Source organism: Ailuropoda melanoleuca, chromosome X, assembly GCF_002007445.2.
Source record: "Ailuropoda melanoleuca isolate Jingjing chromosome X, ASM200744v2, whole genome shotgun sequence".
NCBI classification, from domain to species: Eukaryota; Metazoa; Chordata; class Mammalia; order Carnivora; family Ursidae; genus Ailuropoda; species Ailuropoda melanoleuca.
The window spans coordinates 39,061,806-39,082,002 of record NC_048238.1 but is presented as its reverse complement, the minus strand read 5'-3'; the positions used below and the strand labels follow the sequence as shown (position 1 = coordinate 39,082,002).

The following is a 20,197-nucleotide window of genomic DNA, read 5'->3' as shown; positions in this document are numbered from 1 at the left end:
TAAACGTCTGAGTCGAGGAATCTTGGAGGAACTGCCTGCTTGGTTATTTACAGGTCCAGAAAACAGTCACCTTGTTTTGATACTCTTTATTTTTTTTTAACTTAACCATTGATAGAATGCAAATGACTTTCTTTTCTTCAATGATAAGAGTTCCTCCCTACAGCTGCACACTGCTGACATTATATGGAGCGAATTGAGGGGTTCCTTTCAGAGCGGGGGAGTGACAGTGAGATATATTTGCACGTGGATTTGAGTTCAGTTAATTTCTGGAACTTGTCCATAAGAAGGCTGTTACTTAGGTGAAAATTATCCTTTTTCTCGGAGCGTTTTTAATGAGTGAAATGATTCATGTTTTCATCTAGTGATTGTGTAAAAAAAAATTTGGTTTTCGTTGAGAAGGATTAAAGGCATGTGTCTAATTGCTAAATATTATTCTTAAGAAACTAGTCTGAGTCCGTCTTTATGGGTTCTAAGTGGTTTCGCCTTTAGAAGCTTGTTTTAGGATCTTATGCCAACCCCATCCCTTCCCAGGCCTGTTCAGACTAGAATTATCTGGCAGGGCAGGTTGGTTCTTTTTTTTTTTTTTTTAATGTCTTAAGCAGGAGCGTCTCAGAAAAGGTTCACCTTGCTCTTAGGTTGACTTGCAGAGCAATTTACTAAATAGAGTGATGCGAGAATCAAGTGACCATCAGCTGGTGTGAATGTTTTTGGTCAGTCTAGTCATGGGATCTCAGGTATGCGAGGGTTAGATGGGCTGCCATCCCACGCTGGCCGTGGTGAGACCCTGGCTCAGATACTCTTACCGTCACACAAAAGGAATCCCAAGTTCACAAGAACGTACTTGAATTAGTCACCTGCATTTAAAAGGTTGGTTTTTTTTCTCTGACATCATTTCGCCCCATGACACACTGTGTATATGTTTGCATTTCTTTCCTGGGCTGTCCTTGAGTTAAGGAGCTTAGTTGTTTTGTTTTTTTGTAAACGACTTTATTGAGGTGTCATTGGTATACAAAGAACTGTACGATTTGATGAGTTTGAACGTGATGCAAACACCCATGATGCTAGCACGACAATGGAGGCATAACAGACATGTCCAACACTTCCTGAAGTTTCCTTGTGTGCCCGCGTGTGTGTGCGTGCACGTGTGTGTGAGACCAGAACACTTCCCGTGAGATCTCCCCCTTGGGAGACAATTTTTGTCCACTTCGAAAAGTAAAGTCTGACTTGGTTAGAATAGCATTCTGGGGGGTGCCTGGGTGGCACAGTCGTTAAGCGTCTGCCTTCGGCTCAGGGCGTTATCCCATCGTTCTGGGATCGAGCCCCACGTTAGGCTCTTCCGCTGGGAGCCTGCTTCTTCCTCTCCCACTCCCCCTGCTTGTGTTCCCTCTCTTGCTGGCTGTCTCTGTCTCTGTCAAATAAATAAATAAATAAAATCTTTCAAAAAAAAAAAGAATAACATTCTGGGGTGTGTTCTGTCAAATCCATAACTATATTTTAGAAGTTGACTGTACTAGTGAGTTACAGAAAGCTGCGGGTACATGCCCTCAAATATGTGAGATCTCCTGGATTTGGGTCAGAGGGGCCATCTAGAGCCCAACTTGACAGTTTTGACTTGGGAAGGCGAACCTTCTGGCAGTGCTATGATATCGGCCATCCCTCTCCATTGACTTCCATGTACAGTGCTTGCGGTCAACATTTCTTTCCCCAAACTACAATTTCTAAAGTCAGTGATACTTTTTGGGGGGCCAAATAGAATTGCCAAACAGAATTGTCCCAATAATCCCTTTAAAAGACAGGCCAAAATCTACTCTTCTTTAGATGAGTGACCCACAAAACCTCATTTCTTTCATTTCTAGTGGAACTTTGATGAGAATGCCATTTTATATCTGTGATCTTAGCTTTAAACATCAGCGGGTTTCCTTACTTCTTGATTTGGTTTATAGGTCACCCCTGCTCTAATTCCGGAGGGGAAGATCTTCAGATTCTAGGTTAACATTTCAAGACATGGTCTTTATCCCAGGTCCAAGCAGGCTTTTCAACAGCAGGTGGCAGGCTTCCCTGTTAATCAGTCTTCTTCTGCCCTTGAAACTCTCTTTCCCATTCTGTATACCTCAAATAAATGGCCTTTAGCCAGTATGGAGAGAATTTTTAAAAAAATTATTGTCTTTGTTTTGTTTGTCTGCACCATGAATGAGACTTGGTTATAGTTTGGTCACCCGGCCCTGGGGCTGAGCTGGCTTCTTAATTGTTAAATAATGGAATTACATCATGTGACATTTTTAGTTGGACCCTATTCCTTTTCTTTGACTTCGACTTCTAAACTTTGGAAATGTGTTATTGGTTGATAGTCTATGCTATAGTATATTTCCTTAGATACTCTATTGTATATTTTAATACGCTTGAAAAATGTGTATTTATTGGTTGGTGGTTGACACAGGTCTACAGTACCGCCTCTAATAAAATCTGATTTAGAGTTTTCCCTTTTTGTATTACCTAGATAAGTTGAGAAGTAGGGGGAAAAGACCATCTTAACTTTATAGTTCTTTAAATTTAAGGACATTTTTGGAGGATAGGTCGGGCAAGCTTCAACAATTAAAAATATCGTTCTTCTAATTTAAATACAGACCAAAACTTATAAAAGATAATCCTTTGGATTTTGGCATTAAAACTAACCAAACTAAACGCTTGTTTCGCTGTAATTGCCAGTCTTATTCATAAAAGTAGAGTTATGAACATTAAGGTTTAGTGGTTTATGAAATGTAAATTGGCGTGTTCTATAAATGCTTTATTTTACATTGAGGGTAATGTTCAGCCAAACCTGCACAAGCAGTCTTTATTTCCCCTTTGGTAGGTATGCCCAGGCTTTCAGGCAATGCCAAAATGTACTTCATAGATGGAATTGGTTTTAATTTATTTAAAAAGAGGGAAAAAAACCAAGCAATCAAACAAAAACCTACTTCACCTTATAAATTTCGGCCTCCTCCCCTAAGATCTAACCACCTGGTGAAGCACTGTTATTATAACTTGGCAGGTAGGTTCTCTCTTAAAATTAGACATCTGTGATTAAATAGTTAAATCATTCTCTTGAAATGTATGCATTCAGAGCTCCCGGGAAACTAGTCATCTTTTCGTACAGCTAACACAGTTTTTTTTAAAGGCACTTTTCTTGGCAACAGATATTTGACCTGTCCAGTCAAGTTCTAAGTGTAGCCTTTCTTCCAATTGATGATAACTTTTCTAAACCTTTCCCAAGTGATAGACAAAGCATTTTCAATTCCTAAGAAGGTAGGAGTCAAAAACGCGAAGTCACATGGTCATTTACATTCTAGAATAATCTTAGAAGTCAAACATAATAATTGGCCACAGTGGGCAATGCCTTCTCGAAGACACCAGGCTTTTGTGCTGCTTTGGGGCCTTTGTTCTGACTCTTGCCTCCCTCTACGGTGTTCTTTCTCACCCCAGGTATGTGACACGTTCTCCTCCTCCTCCTTCAGGGAAGCTGCTCAAATGTCACACCCACAGCGAGGCTTTCCCTGACTACCTATGGAAATAGCATTTGTCTTCGCTGTGGCATTCCTCTGCAAAATGATCATACCTATCAGTTGAGTTTCTTTTTTGCCTTTGCCTATGCACACCTTAAATCTTAGACTTCAGGCACTGTCACAGCCCCAGTGCCTGGTATAAAGAACGGAAAAGACAGTACGCATTTCTGGGGTGAATGAATGAATGAATGAATGAATGAATGAATCAGTCAATCAATGGAGAGGACACCTATCCTCTAACTTTTTTTTATACCTACATTGGATTATGGGAGGAAGGCTTGGAACTGATGTCCTGGTGAGCTGCTGTGCTTTGAATACTTCGTGACATATCTTTTTTGCAGCTTCCTTTGGTGTTTTAGACATTTCGTAGAAATAACTGTATCATCTCCGTTTGTAATGGGGAAATACCGTTTTTTTTCTGCCTTATATTTTACGTATGTACATCACGGCTTAGATGAGCCAAGTTCAAGCGGCATAAAGCAAACAAAAATGTTCCAAGGCCACAATAAAATGGTGGCTTGGGGTTTTTTTCTTGTTTGCTTGCTCAGTTCTTGGTTTTTCATATATAACATTTTACTGCAAAAACATGCCAAATAACCAATTGTAGATTTTTCTCACCATCATGGACACTCCGGAAAGGAGGGATTTTCATCCGTTTTGTTTGGTGCTGCATCTCTAGCACCTGAGAGAGTATCTGGCACTTTCCTCCATATCACTTCATCAGTATACACTGAGGAAATAAATCTAGAGGTTGTTTCAAACTCTGTACATGGGATTGTTGTCAGAATGTCAATAAAGAAAATATGGAATGGAGATCTATTGATAGCATTTCCACATAAATCTCTAGGATTGATGTTGTTCCTCTTTCCTTCCACAGAGCCCCTCCCCAGAAGGCTGCAGATCACCGAGCTGCCAGAATGTGTGGGTACCCTCAATGGCTCAGTAGCCAGTGTAGATCCTGTCTTTTGTAATCAGTAGCTACATCTGGCTACTGGGTCTCTGATGGCATCTTCGAGCCTCTGTTACAGTGTCCTGAGCGAGGTTGCTGGAAAATCCTTAATAATTAAAGCTTTACCTTGATTTGCATACCTGTACACACACCGAGCTGGAGTGTGGGAACCAGCAACGTTTATGAATGATGAGGTATATATTTCAGCACCACAAGAAGGAAGAATCCATAGGCTACAAGAAAGAGGAATCATAGATTATTTTTCTTTTCTTTTGTTCCTCTCTTTTCCCCATGGGGAAGGTATCATCTGGTCACAAGACCATCTATCTACTTACCTTCTTATCTACCTATATAGCCCATCCATCCATCCATCTAGCCATCCATCCATCTAGCCATCCATCCTTCCAGCCATCCATCCTTCCAGCCATCCATCCATCTAGCCATCCATCCATCCATCCATCCGTCCATCCATCTAGCCATTCATCCATCCATCCATCCATCCATCCGTCCGTCCGTCCATCCATCTGTCCATCCAGCCATCCAGCCATCCATCCATCCTTTTCATCTCTTGACTTTTACATGGCATGTAAATGTGATTACATAATGACAGTTGGATGGTATGACAGTTTAAGGAAATTTCTCTTGTAAACTTATTAGAGTAGGTAAGTCCCAGCAGCACATTCTGACCTGTCTTTCCAGTGTGCTAGACACAATCAATACCCGGAACTTTGCAGCAGGCATTTGTGTTGCAATCCTATGTGGAGAGGACCTTCAAGCCCAGCATCCAGGTCTGGGGCGTGAACCTGGCATACAATGTAGATTTCTGTGTTTCTAGGGCAACAGCTACATTGTCTGCTGGGTTTCAGGCTACCTGGAAACACATTCTCCATGGTTGTGTCCTCAGGACTTCACCTGTATGGGTTTGGAATAACTATTTTGCAGGAGGCATAAACCAGGGGGCTTTAACAATGGAAAGAGTGCAGAGAACGGAACTCATGACAGCTGATCACCTTAGTAAAGAATGATCTTGTTCTGATTTTACCCAAGATGCTCTCACACACCAGCCTAGGAAACACAGTGAACCAAAGAAAAGGTGTAATGTCATCCTTCCTTCCTCCTCTCTGCTTCAACTCTCAGAGATTGATACTTACATGTTGTTATTAATTAGTATTTGGTGTCTGTTGTAATTACTGTCACAAGGCACAGCACCTGCATGGGCTGTCACACCGCCCTGCTACCTCACTGTCCTTCATTTTGGCTTCTCACCCCCGCGCCAGAACCCAGTTGAGCTTTGTTCTCCCTCTACCACAGCCCCGTAACTTCTGTGAGTGACTCAGTCTCCCTGGAATCCGTCTCTCTCACTCTGCCCCAACATTTCCACTCCATCATTTGCTCCCTGAACTCTGGAATTTAAGTAAACTGGGTTACTTACCACCGTTCACCATCTCTTATGAAATCAGAACAGCAGCTTTCCTTCCCCCCCCCAAAGATTTATTTATTCATCCGAGAGAGAGGGGGGGGGGAAGAGAGGTAAGGGGTGGAGAGAGAACGGACAGAAGGAGAGGGAGAGCGGGAATCTCAAGCAGACTCCCCACTGAGTGCGGAGCCCGTCATGGGGCTCGATCTCATGACCCTGAGATAGTCACCTGAGCCGAAATCAGGAGTGGGACGCTCAACTGACTGAGCCCCCCAGGTGCCCCAGAAGAGCATCTTCCTTATGGAATGATGGAGAACTTGTAAAGATAAGTCACCAGCTTGCAAGAGAAAGGGAAGAAGAGAATGGAAATAGCTTCTGGAAAACTATGTTTACATTACATTTTGTTTGTCTGCTCCCGGTAAATAAATGTAATCCTCTAAACATAGAAAAAAAGACCTAGCAATTGAAACCATTACATTCTCCATAAGAAAAGAATGTAATGTTTTCTGGAGAAGTCATAAATCCTTGGGGTATATGAATTTGAAGATTTTTAGTAAGAGATCATGAATTTTTAATTAATATGATTTAACAGATTTAAAGTGGAAAGTGAATTATAGGGAAAGGTCTGCATGTAATAGTTGATTATAGTGATAATAATGCACTTTTGTCACCCCATGCTGAATTCGGTAAAAATAAAGCTAATGACTTGGAGCTTGGAAAAGATTGTGGTTTCTTTGTGTGCGCTTGTGTCTTTTGGCTTTTTATCCACTTGTCAGTACATCCTCTAATTCTGCACTGAAACCACTGGCCCCTGTGTCCTGGGAGAGAAAGTCCCTTGTCCTTGAGGTATTTGACATCCTTGGAAGAATGATAAAGGTCTCTGGGTAGCATGGTTATATTTAATACCTCCTGATTATCAAAAGGGCAGTTTTCTTTCTCCCATACTTGTGATGCTCTTTGTGCCCCTTTGTCATTAAAAAAAAGTGTTGACAATGGGGACTGCTGTGAAGAATTTATTCGTGGTCAGGTTTTCATTTCCCCCTCAAGTCCAATGGGCCAGTATTGAATTGACTCCCCAAGCAAGACTTAGGGTAGAAATGACATGATGGGAGGGGCACTTATTTTCCCACTTTTTCTCAATCTTCTCAACCCCAAAAAAGGGACGGACATTGGTATGTTGGCTCTTCCAAAAAGACACAAAGCAAACTGGCTGTAGTCTTTTTTTTTTTTTTTAAGCTTTCCATTTTGAAACAATTTCAGACTTTAAAAAAGTCACAAAAAGTAATATGAAGACAGTGCTTTATATGGGAGTTTAAAATGGGGCAGCCCTTTTGGAAAGGTTTGGCAGTGCCTCAAAACGTTAAATAGAATTGCCATATGATGGGGCGGTTCTGCTCCTATGTATACACCCGAAAGGAGTGAAAACATACTGGAAGAAATAACACGTTCACAGCAGCACTACTATTTATTTTTTTAAAAGATTTATTTTTTTTAAAACATTCATTTATTTTAGAGAGCACACATGTGTGAGTGGGGGGTAGGGGGAATCTCAAGCAGACTCCCTGCTGAGCGCGGAGCCCCATGGCGGGGCTGGATTTCTCAGGACCCATGAGATCATGACCTGAGCTAACACCAAGCGTTGGACGCTTCACAGACTGAGTTACCCAGGCGCCCCCACTATTCGTATTCATAATGGCCAAAAGGTGGAACCCTCATGCCTGTCAACTGATGAATGGGTTTAAAATGGAATATTATTCTGCCATAAAAAGGAAAAAAGTGCCAATACATGCTCCAACACCGGATAAACCTTGAAAACATTACACTAAGTTCAAGAAGATAGACACCCTGGCCACATGCTGTATGATTCCATTTGTTTAAAATGTTCAGAATAGGCAAGTCTAGAGAGAAACAGTAGATGAAGGATTGCCAGGGGGTGCTGGCTGAAGGAGGGAGCGGGGAACCACTGCTAATGGGTATGGGGTTTCTCTTTGGGGTGATTTAAGTGCTCTGGAATGAATGTTGTAGCGATGGTTGCACAACTTTGTGAATATACGAAAGGCCACTGAATTGTACACTTAGGGTGAATTTTATGGTATATGAATTATATCCTGAAACTATAAAAGTCCCACATACTCTTGTTTTTTAGATTTTATTTATTTGAGAGAGAGCATGAGCCAGGGGAGGGGAGTGGCAGAGGGAGAGGCCAAGCAGATTCCCTGCTGACTATGGAGCCCTATGCGGGGCTGGATTCTAGGACCTGACATCATGATCTGAGCTGAAGTCAAAAGCTTAACTGAAGTCAAACACTTAACCGACTGAGCCACCCAGGCACCCCTCACATATTCTTTATTGTTTCTCGAAGTGTTAATGCCTTCTGTACCTACAGTTATAAAAATCAGTAAATTAACATCAACATGATAGTATATCTAGACACCTGATTTACATTTCACCACTCCTCTCACTGTTGTCCTATTTCAGATCCCAGATGCATTTAAGATCCCATTTTAGTTGCCTTGTCTCTAGTCTCCTTTAGCCCGGAAGAGTTCTCAGCCTGCCTCTACCTTTTATGACTTTGACACATGACCAGTACAAGAATGCCCTTCAATTTTTTTTCTTTTTTTAAAAAAAGATTTTATTCATTCATTCATTTATTTATTTGGGCGGGGGAAGCAGAGGGAGAGGGACAAGCAGACTCTGCCCTGAGCACAGAGCCTGACGTGGGCTCAATCCCAGGACCCTGAGATCATGACCCGAGCTGAAATCAGGAGTCCAGCACTTAACCGACTCAGCTACCCGGGCGCCCTGAATGCCCTTCAATTTGTGTTTCTGTGATGGTCCTTCTGCTTAAATTTGGATTACATGTTTGGCAAGAATACCTAGCTAGCACACAAGCTTTGCTTAGTGATCATCAGGAAGCCCGTTACGTCGGTTTGTCCCACTACTGGTGCTGTTTACTGACCCATTTGTTTAAGTTGGTGTCTGATCCTGGCTACTTATTTTATTTTATTTTTTTATATGTATTTTTAAGAGGTTTTATGTATTTTGAGAGAGAGGGAGAACAAGTGGATGGGAGAGAGACTTTCTGCTGGGCGCGGAGCCCATCATGGGGCTCCATCTCAGGACCCGAGATCATGACCTGAGCCAAAATCAAGAGTCAGAAACAACTGGCTGAGGGGCGCCTGGGTGGCACAGCGGTTAAGCGTCTGCCTTCGGCTTAGGGCGTGATCCCGGCGTTATGGGATCGAGCCCCACATCAGGCTCTTCCGCTATGAGCCTGCTTCTTCCTCTCCCACTCCCCCTGCTTGTGTTCCCTCTCTCGCTGGCTGTCTCTATCTCTGTCAAATAAATAAAATCTTAAAAAACAAAAAGAAACAACTGGCTGAGCCACCTAGGCGCCCCTACTTTGTTGCTTCTAATTCTGCATAGTACTCTATGGAGTGCAATTGCCACATTTCAGCTATGCCATTTCCAAAGATGGACCCCAAATGGGAATCAATACCTTGTCATGACAAGTAACATTGTAGTAAACCTATCACCTGTCTCCTGGATCTGTGTAGGAAATTCCTGGGAATATATAGTGAAGGCTGGAGTTGTTGGGTCATAGGAGATGCACACACACACACACACACACACACACACACCCCTCAGAATGGCCTGGTAAGTCTAGACTTCCAACATCATTGAATGGGACTTCTTATGCGCAATATTGCCAAGACTTCAGAAACCCTATCCTCTATATGTCTGTCCCAATCACTAGCCCTCTTCCTCCCAAAGGTAGCTCCTATCCTGAGTTCTAAAATTATAGCTTAGCCTTGCTTGTTAATGAAGTTTCCATAAATGGAGTTATAGTACATAATTTCTTGGTTTTGACTTATTTTGTTACCAAATTGAGCATGTTGTATGTAGGTGTAATTAGTTCGTTTTCATTGCCGCATCTTAATCCACATTAGTAAGCATTTGGATGTATGCAGTTGTGTCCTTTCTGCAAGTATTCTTGCTACGAATTCATTTATAGCCCGATGGCACAGATGCACTCATTCTGTTGGAGTGCACCTGGGAGTAGAAATGTTAGATCATAGGGTATGGGTAAGTCAGCTTTAGTGGATAATGCCAGTGTCACCCGGAGATTGTTACCCTTTACACTTCCATCAACCATGTATGGGAGTTCCTGTCGCTCTACGTCCTCACCAGCACTGTATGGCAAGTCTTCTTCATTTTAACCACTCTGCTAGGTATATATTAGTATCTTATGGTGCATTTAATTTGCTGACTAATTAGATTCAGCACCTTCTTATATGTTTATTGGCCATGTCGATATCCACTTTGATGACGTGCCTGTTAAACTCTCTTGCTCATTTTTATTTTTTAAAATTTTTAAAAAGATTTTATTTATTTGTCAGAGAGAGAGAGCACAAGCAGAGGGAGCAGCAGGCAGAGGGAGAAGCAGGCTCCCCACTGAGCAAGGAGCCCGATGCGAGACTCGATCCCAGGATCCTGGGGTCATGACCTGAGCTGAAGGCAGGCGCTTAACCAGCTGAGCCACCCAGGCATCTCTCTTGCTCATTTTTATATTGGGTTGGGTTTCTTGTTGACTTGCAAGGAATTCTTCATATATTCTGGATGTAAGCCTTTTGTTATTTTACTACAGATATCATTTAAGGTCCCTTTTGTTTTCTCAGTGGTTTCAATGATCAGAAATAGTTAATCCAATCCATCAATCTGTTCTTTCCTAACAGTGCTATTTTTTGTGTATCCTGTTAAAATCTTTCCCTAATCTAAAAGTTGTATTGTTTTGTCTTTCACGTTTAAATATCCAATTCTTCTGGAATTGAATTGTGTAAATTGGATGCTATTGGCATCGAATTTCAGTTTTTAATACAGGGCTGTACAATGTACCCAACATCGTTGAAGAGATTTTCCCCACTGCCCTGCAGCACCACTTTTGTTGTAAATCAAATGTACTTATGTGTATGTGTCTAGATACCTATTCCATTTTATTGCTCTATTTGAGTGTTCTTGTGCCAATATCACATTATCTTTATTACTATAGCTATATAAGTTTTCATATCCACTAGAGTTGTTCTTTGATATTGCTTGGGGTATTTTAGGTACTTGGCATTTGTGTTATAAATTTCAGAATTCACTGTCAATTTTGACCAAGAAGTCAGGATTTAAAAAAAAATTTTTTTAAAAGATTTTATTTATTTATTTGACAGAGATAGAGACAGCCAGCGAGAGAGGGAACACAAGCAGGGGGAGTGGGAGAGGAAGAAGCAGGCTCATAGCGGAGGAGCCTGATGTGGGGCTCGATCCCATAATGCCAGGATCATGCCCTGAGCCGAAGGCAGACGCTTAACTGCTGTGCCACCCAGGCGCCCCAAGAAGTTAGGATTTTAATTGGAATCGTAGTTCATCAGTTTGGCGAGAATTGACATTTATACTTTATTGAGTCTTCTGGTACGTGAAGATTGGGATCTCTCCATTGGTTTAGGTCTTCCTTATTAGAGTTCCGTAGTTTTCTGTGTAGACCTCCGAACATACCATACATCAGGTTCATTCCTAGTTATCTGATCATTTGTGATGCTACTATAAATGCTATCTTTTAAAATTTCACTTTGTAATGGATTGTTGCTGGTATATAAAAATACAGTGATTTTTTTTCTATGCAGCAATGTTGCTAAACTTATTTGTTAATTTTAAGATTAACTCGATTCTTTTGGACTTTTCTATGTATACAAATCATCTATCATCTATCTATCTATCTATCTATCTATCTATCTATCTATCTATCATCTATCATCTATCTATTTATCTATCATCTATTTAACTAATTGTACTGGCTAGGGCATGGAGTATGGTGTTGAATGGAAGAATAGATAGAGGGCATCCTTGTCTTATTTTCATTCTCAGAGGGAAAGCTCTCGACATTTTACCAATAAGTATGATGTTTACTCTAGTTTCTCTGTAGAGTGGATACTTTTTTTTTTTAAGATTTTATTTATTCATTTGACAGAGAGACAGCCAGCAAGAGAGGGAACACAAGCAGGGGGAGTGGGAGAGGAAGAAGCAGGCTCCCAGCGGAGGAGCCTGTTGTGGGGCTCAATCCCAGGACTCCAGGATCACACCCTAAGCCGAAGGCAGACACTTAAGGACTGAACCACCCAGGTGCCCCTAGAGAGGATACCTTTTAAGGCGGTTTACCTCTCATTCAAGGTTGTTGAGTTTTTATCCTGAGTAGATAGTGAATTTTAACCAGTGATTTTTTTATGTCTATTGAGACAATCATCTAATTTTTGTCTCCTTTGTTTAGTTAATGTGAATTAAAATGTTTTAAAAAAATCACCTTTTATGAGGTGTAATTTACATATATTAAAATGAAACCACTCTAAGTATATAGTTTGAAGAGTTTTGATAAATGTATATACCCATCAGCAGTCATTACAGTCAAGATATAAAGCATTCTATTATCCCCAAAATTTCCCCTTTAAGTCAGTTCTCACCCTTGCCACACACACAAGGCACACACTGATGTGCTTTCTATCAGTGGAGATTGAATTGCCTTTACTAGAGTTTTATGTAAATGGAATTATGCAATATGTAGCCTTATGAGTTAATAAACATCTTACACTTGGCATAATGTTTTTGAAATTCATCCACGTTGCATGTACCAGTAGTTTTTTCCTTCTTACTGCTGAGTGTATGGATCTAACACAATTTGCTTATCCGTTTAATGGATAATTGAGTTCTTATTAGTTTTTTTTATTATGAATAAAGCTTTTATGAATATTCAATCTTGGTATGGACATATATTTCCTTTCCTCTTGGGAAAATACCTAAAAGTCATAGGTAGTTATATTTTCAATTTTATTAGAAACAGCTGAACTGTTTTCCAAAGTGATTGTATCACTTACGTTCTTACCTACAGTTTATGAATTCTATTCGGTCTCCATCCTTGCTAAGTCTTGGTGTCGGCAGTCTTTTTAATGTTAGCTATGGGTGCAAGTAGTATTTGATTATGGTTCTAAGTTGTACATTCCTAATGACTAAAGATATTGATTTTCTTTTCATGTGTTTATCTGCCATTCATATATCTTCGCTTGTTAAATGTTTCTTTATCTTTTGCTCATTTTTAATTGGATTATTTGTCTTCTCATTACGTAGAGCTCTTAAGAGCTCTTTATATATTCTGGATATAGATTGTTTTATTAGATATCTGTTTTGCTAATACTTTCTCCCAGTCTGTTGCATGCCCTTTCATTTTCTTAAGAGTATTGTTCAAACATGGGGTGCCTGGGTGCCATGGTTGGTTAAGCATCCAACTCTTGGTTTCAGCTCAGGTCATGATCTCAGGATCCTAAGATCGAGCCCCATGTGGGGCCCCTCACTCAGCACAGAGTCTGCTGGAGATTCTCTTTCTCCCTCTCCCTCTGCTCCTCTCCCCGACTGTGCTCTCTCTCTCTCTCTCTCTCTCTCAAATAAATAAATAAATAAATCTTAAAAAAAAAAGCCATCATGGTATTGACATGAAGATAGATATACCTATCATCAGAACAGAATAGAAAGCATGGAAATGGACCCACACATATACAGTTAATTGATTTTTTTAAAAGAGGACAGGATAATTAATTAGGGATAGAATTGTCTAAAATATCAGTTTTTCCAATTCTGCATTGTTAATATATGGAAATAGTTAATTTGTTAATATTAACTCTGAATCCTGTGACATTGCTAAACTTACATATTTGTCCTAGTCTGTTTGGGCAGCTATGACGGGATACCATGGATTGGGTGATTTATAACCAATAGAAATTTCTTTCTTGCAGTTCTAGAGGCTGGGAAATCCAAGTTAAGACACTGGCAGATCTGGTCTACTTCCTTGTTTGCTGTGTCTTCACATGGTAGAGGGGGGTGAGAGAGCTTTCTAGAATCTTTTTTTATGAGGGCCCTAATCCCATTCATAAGGGCTCCAACCACGTGACCTAATCAACTCCCAGAAGCCCTACCTCCTAATACCATCACACTGGGGGTTAAGATTTTAGTTTTGAATTGAGGGGGTCATAAACATTCAGTCCACTGTAGTATTCTTATAGCTTTTTGTAGACACCTCAAGATTTTTTTTTTCACAAACCTGGTAATGTCATTAACGTGAAGAGTTTTATTTATTTGTATTATTTTATTTTCTATTGTATGTATCTATATATAATTTCTTGCTTGTTACCCTGAATAAGACTTCAAATATGATGTTGACTAGAAGTTGTGAGAACAGAAATACTTTTCCTTTTTTTTCATGTAATAAGATGATCATATGGCATAGGTTTTTGTTTTATTTTTTTAATTAAAAAAATTTTTTATTACTATGTTCAATTAGTCAGCATATAATACATCATTAGTTTTTGATGTAGTGTTCAACAATTCATTAGTTGTGTATATAACACCCAGTGCTCATCACCACATGTGTCCTCCTTAATACCCATTACCCAGTTACTCTATCCCCCCACCCCCTCTCCTCTGTAACCCTCAGTTTCGTGTAAGTTTTTTAGTCGATAAGGCAAATTACTTTGTTCTTTTTAAAATATATATATTTTTTTGTTTATCTGAGAGAGAGCACGCATGTGTGAGTGGAGGGGAGGGTGTAGGGTGGGAAGTGGGGAGGGGGAGGGATAGAGAGAGAGGGAGAGGAGGAAGCAGATTCCCCACTAAACATAGAGCCCAAAGCTGGGCTCCATGTAGGGCTCCATCCATTTAGGGCTCCACACAGGGCTCAATCCCAGGACCCTGAGATCAGGACCTGAGCTGAAACCCAGTTGGGCGCTTAATCGACTGAGGCAGCTAGGCACCCCTGACTTGCTAATATTTTGTTAACAATGTATGTAGCTATGTTCATGAAGGATAACTGTAGTTTTCTTCTTGTAGTTTTTTTTTCTGATTTGGTGTCACAGTTCTGCTGGCCACATAAAATGAGTCAGGAAGTACTCCTTCCTCCATTAATTTCTGAAAGAGTTTGTATAAGATTGGTAGTATTTCTTCTTTTAAATGTTTGATAAAATTTACTAATGAAGTAATCTGAGCCTGGAGTTTTCCTTATGGGAAGATTTTTAAAGATTTTATTTATTTATTTATTTGAGAGAGAGAGCACACGAGGAGGGGGAGGGACAGCAGGAGAGGGAGAAGAAAACTCCCCGCTGAGAAGGGAGCCTGATGTGGGGCTTGATCCCAGGACCCTGGGATCATGACCTGAGCTGAAGGCAGATGCTTAACTGACTGAGCCACCCAGGCGGCCCTGGAGAATTTTTAACTAAGAATTCAATTTTTTTAATAGATACTGGTCTTGAGATTTTCTGGTTTTTCTTGAGTCAGTTTTCATGTTCACATCTTTCAAGGAATTTGTGTGTTTCCCCTTTTTTTCCTTGATGAATGAGTTCAAAACTTTTTTCAGGAATTGATAGAATAAGAATACAAAAAATTATTGAGGATATAGAAAAATTGAATAACACAGTCAAGCAACTTAATCTAACTAACATTTATATAACATTCCACTCACAATGTAATACACATTCTTTCCAACTTCATATGAACATTCACCAAGATAGATCATATTCTGGGCTATAAAACATGTTTCCGTATATTTTAAGTTAACATACATCTAAGTAATCCAGAGGTGAAAAAAGAAATTAGAAAATATTTTTAGTTGAATGAAAATAAAAATATATCAAAGTTCCTGCAATAGCTTTAAATACTTACATTTATATTAGATAAGATGAATAATCCAAAGTCAATTATTGAAAATTCTACCTAAGAAGCTAGAAAGAGAGCAAAATAAACCCATAGTAAACAGAAGGAAATAAATTAAAAAAAAAGACTAGAAATCAATGTGATAGAAGATGTACAAACAATAGAAAAATTAATTAAGCCAAAACCTGGATTTTGAAAAGATCAGTAAAATTGAAAAACCTCCAGCTAGATTGATCAAGCGAAAAAGAGAAGCCACAAATTATATGAGAAATATAAGGGGATATTGCTATAGATCCCATGGATGTTAAGATCTTACTATTGAGTAGGATGCATTGCTAAACTTCTCTTGAGGTTGACTTAGCTCCCAATGACCTTTATTTTCTATATAAATATTAGAGTAAATCTATTGTGTTTCTTAAAAAAATCCACCTTGGATTTTGATTGGATTGAATTTATAAATTAATTTAGATTGAATAGAGACCTTTAGAATATTGTCTTACTATCAAAGAAAATGAAATTATTCCCCTTTTACACAGATCATCTTTTATAGTCATTACCAAAATTTTTAAGTTTTCTCCAAGGAAGTCATATATTCTTGGATTAAATGATTGCTAAGTACATTCTTTTTTATTTTATCCATAATATTATTTATTTCTGATGTAGAGGAACACATTATATTTTGTAGGCTGTTTGTGTATTTGGCAATTTTGCTCAACTTATTTATTAGATTTAATAGCTTATATTCCGTTGGCCTTTCTAGAGACATGAACTTATCTGAATATAATGACAATTTCATATATTGCCTTCGAATACTTAACCTCTTATCTCCTTTTCTTTTCTTATGCCTTTGGCTGACATTTCCAGTACCATATAAATTAGTGGCAATTTCAGTGGGCATCTTTATCTTATTCCAGATCATAGGAGGAATGCTTTTAAATTCTCTATAATAAATATAATGTTGGTGGTAAGTTTTATTAAGAAAAATCACTTCTAGATTGCTGAGTTTTTTTGTCATAAATCTTGAACTATATCAAATTATTTCTCTACATGAATTGAGATAATAAGTGACTTCTCTCCTTTAGTCTGTTGTAAACCATCCTTTCATTCCTAGTGCAAACGTGATCTGTTTTTGTAATATTATCTTTCAGAATTTTTTTTTAAAGATTTTATTTATTTATTCGACAGAGATAGACACAGCCAGCGAGAGAGGGAACACAAGTAGGGGAGTGGGAGAGGAAGAAGCAGGCTCATAGCGGAAGAGCCCAATGTGGGGCTCGATCCCACAACGCCGGGATCACGCCCTGAGCCGAAGGCAGACGCCCAACCGCTGTGCCACCCAGGCTCCCCTATCTTTCAGAATTTTTAAAAAATATTTTATTTATTTTATTTGAGAGAGAGAGAGAGCACAGAGGCAAAGTGAGAGGGAAAAGCAGACTCCCTGCTGAGTGGAGAGCCTGATGCAGAACTCGATCCCAGGACCCTGAGATCATGACCTGAGCCAAAGGCAGATGCTTAACCAACTGAGCCACCCAGGTGCCTCTCCTGTAATTTTGAAAGTATATTCAAAAGTGGAAGGGGCCTAAGTTTTTCCTGTATATATATTATACTTCAATATGAAGCTTACATAATTTTTTAAAAATCCAGGGACCTGAGTGAAGAAAATAGGAGAAAGTGAGCTGTGTGCTCTTTGAGAATCCACAAAACACATGATTTCTCATCAACCCTGGAAGTAGGAGACCTTCTGCTGAGGCAACATCATAACCCAGCTCATTCCCTATTCATTTAACTTCCTTAACCGGGTTTCAGTGTAAGGGTCCAGTGTTGAACTATTGTTTCAATGTGCTTATTTAAAGTTACTCAGTGGGATTCCATAAGTGAGTAATAATATATCCATGCAGTTATCGAAAGGAATAAGGTAGCTCTAAATGCACTAATATGACAGAGCAGCCCAGAACTATTATTAAGTGAGAGGGGCAGGGTATAGGGTTATGTATGTAATAAAATCTCATTCACTATTTGTAAATACACATGAAAATTACCTGGAAACCTACCCAATGAAATGTCAAAGTGGAGTAGGCTGAGGAGGGAAGATGATTTGCTTTTCATATTATACCCTCTTGTCATGTTTGACTTTTTTTAAACCTGTGGTTATATTACATTTATACACATCACATGAAAAATAAAGTCCCCAGATTAAATTTACGAATTCCTTTCATATGTAGAGCTCAGATATCCCAACCTATCACTCTCCTAATACTTGAGGATTTTTGTTGGTAAGAAAGAGAGTCAAGATGCTGCATTAGAGAAATGTTCAGAGTTGAGTGCTGCATTCATTAGGGCACGTTTACATGAAGGAAATCTGTGATCAGGTCCAGACGCATTGAAAATCAGTCAGAATCCCACAGCGACAATACCTATCCCAGGGTTGCAAATTGCAGCTTTACACTGAACACCCTCTCCACGGCGATGTGGGTGGTCAGCGGTAGCTGGGCTGCTTTGTTCGGACCCATCGCCCCTATAAAGAAATTCTGATTTGAAAGTGCCTGAATGATGATGGATTACTTTTCAAATTTACATAAAGAGGACAGCACACACAAATACTTCATTACCCCTTGGCTTGGCATTGATTTTGTGAGGCTACTTTCATTTAGTTTGCATTTGGTTTCATTCAAGTAATGTAAAAAATGTTAGCAGATTGTAATCCCAGTAAAAGCAACCTTTTTCCTACATTCGGTGTAGGAAAAGCACAAAAGAAGAAAATAAAAATCCAACCACTAAGGGATGTAGGAAAGACCTTAGGGTTCAAAGCTAAGAAAGAATTATTGAGACGTCTGTGGTGCAAAAAGGTGGTTTTATTAAAGCAAAGGGGACAGGACCCGTGGGCAGAAAGAGCTGCGTGGGGGTCATGAGGGGTGCCCCATTGTATACTTTCAAGCTGGGAGGGGGTTAGGGAGACCGTAAGCCTCTAAGGAATTTTGGAAGCAAGGTTTCCAGGACCTTGAGGGGGCTAGCTATTGTTAGGAAAGTGTCATTTTATTACTGTTTAATAAAACCTTCGTCATGAGACCCTTCAGATGTGTATCGGTGGGTCATATGCTTGGGGAATGATTGCCAACATGTATCTGGGGGGATAGAGATAAAGGAAGTTTCCAAAGGAATTTTTATATGTTCAAGTAGACTTACAGGATCTTGGGGGTTGGGCTAAGATTACCTGTTGCCCTTAGCAAAGTATTAACATCGAGGCAGTTGATGTTAATGTCACTCTAGAGGAATGTCACTCTGCCTGTTTCAAGGACTTGTCAGTGGGCTGTAGATAGTAAGGAAATTTAATAATTTTTCTTCTGCCTTTTTTTCCCATATTGTAAGTACAGTTTGATACACATTTCCCCCTCTCTTTAGCTGTGAATATGTATTTTCATTTTTTACATACTGATTTTGTCCAGATTTGCCTACAAGCTATCACATCTTTTTTTTTTAAAGATTTTATTTGTTTATTTATTTGAGAGAGAGAGCGAGAGCAAGACAGAGAGAGCACAAATAGGAGGGAGAGGCACAGGGAGAGGGAGAAGCAGGGTCCCTGCTCAGCAGGGAGCCCAACATGGGGCTCAATCCCAGGACCCTGGGATCCTGACCGGAGCCAAAGGCAGATGCTTAACCAACTGAGCCACCCAGGTGCCCCTACGATCTATCACATCTTTTACGTAACATTCAATATTCTTCTAAAACATGATTTTCAGCTATTTAATGATTAGCCTATAATTTATTTAACCAATCTCCTATTACTGGACATTATATAATAACAATTTTTAGTACTATAAGTTACTTTATACAAACAGACTTATACATACCACTGATTTATCTTTTTTTAGGATTCTTAGAAGTGTACGTGAGTTCAAAGATTATAAATATTTTTTTTAATTTTTTTTTTAAGATTTTATTTATTTATGTGTCAGAGAGAGAGCCAGCGAGAGAGGGAACGCAGCAGGGGGAGTGGGAGAGGGAGAAGCAGGCTCCCAGCGGAGGAGCCTGATGTGGGACTCGATTCTGGAACACCGGGATCACGCCCTGAGCCGGAAGGCAGACGCTTAACGACTGTGCTACCCAGGCGCCCCTCAAAGATTATAAATATTTTTTATCTTTTAATACAAATTGTTCTCCGGGAATGTTCTACCAATTAACAGTCTTACAAACCCCATAAGCTCCAATTTCCTTGCTACATTGTCAGTGTAATATATTTTTTTACATCTTTTATCAATTTAGCAGGTAGAAATTGATGAGGTTGTGGGATATCGGTGAGGTTCAGTGGGGTGGAGTTCGGAGCCGACGACCAAGAAAGAATTCTTGAGGCGTCTTTGGTGCAAAATAGTGATTTATTAAAGCACGGGGACAGGACCCGTGGGCAGAAAAAGCTGCTGCCCCGGGGTTGTGAGGAATGGCCTATTTCATACCCTCAAGTGGGGAGGGGGCTAGGGATAGCGTAAGTCTGTAAGGAATTTTGGAAGCAAGGTCTCCAGGACCTTGAGGGGGCTAGCTACTGTTGGGAAAGGGTCATTTATT

At 39.7% G+C, this 20,197-nt stretch overlaps 1 protein-coding gene across 10 annotated transcripts in view; it reads left to right on the top strand.

The window, feature by feature from the left end:
• Positions 1 to 20,197, top strand: part of LOC105241166 (tigger transposable element-derived protein 1-like) — a 283,983-nt gene that overhangs the window by 98,598 nt on the left and 165,188 nt on the right. Inside the window, exon 3 of one of the 10 annotated variants that reach the window (XR_004622361.1) lies at positions 4,420 to 6,620. The exons of the other annotated variants lie outside the window; for them this stretch is intronic. The gene's annotated coding sequence lies outside the window, so the exon portion shown is untranslated. Of the gene's footprint in view, positions 1 to 4,419; positions 6,621 to 20,197 lie in introns of those variants that run through there. 10 annotated transcript variants of the gene reach the window in all.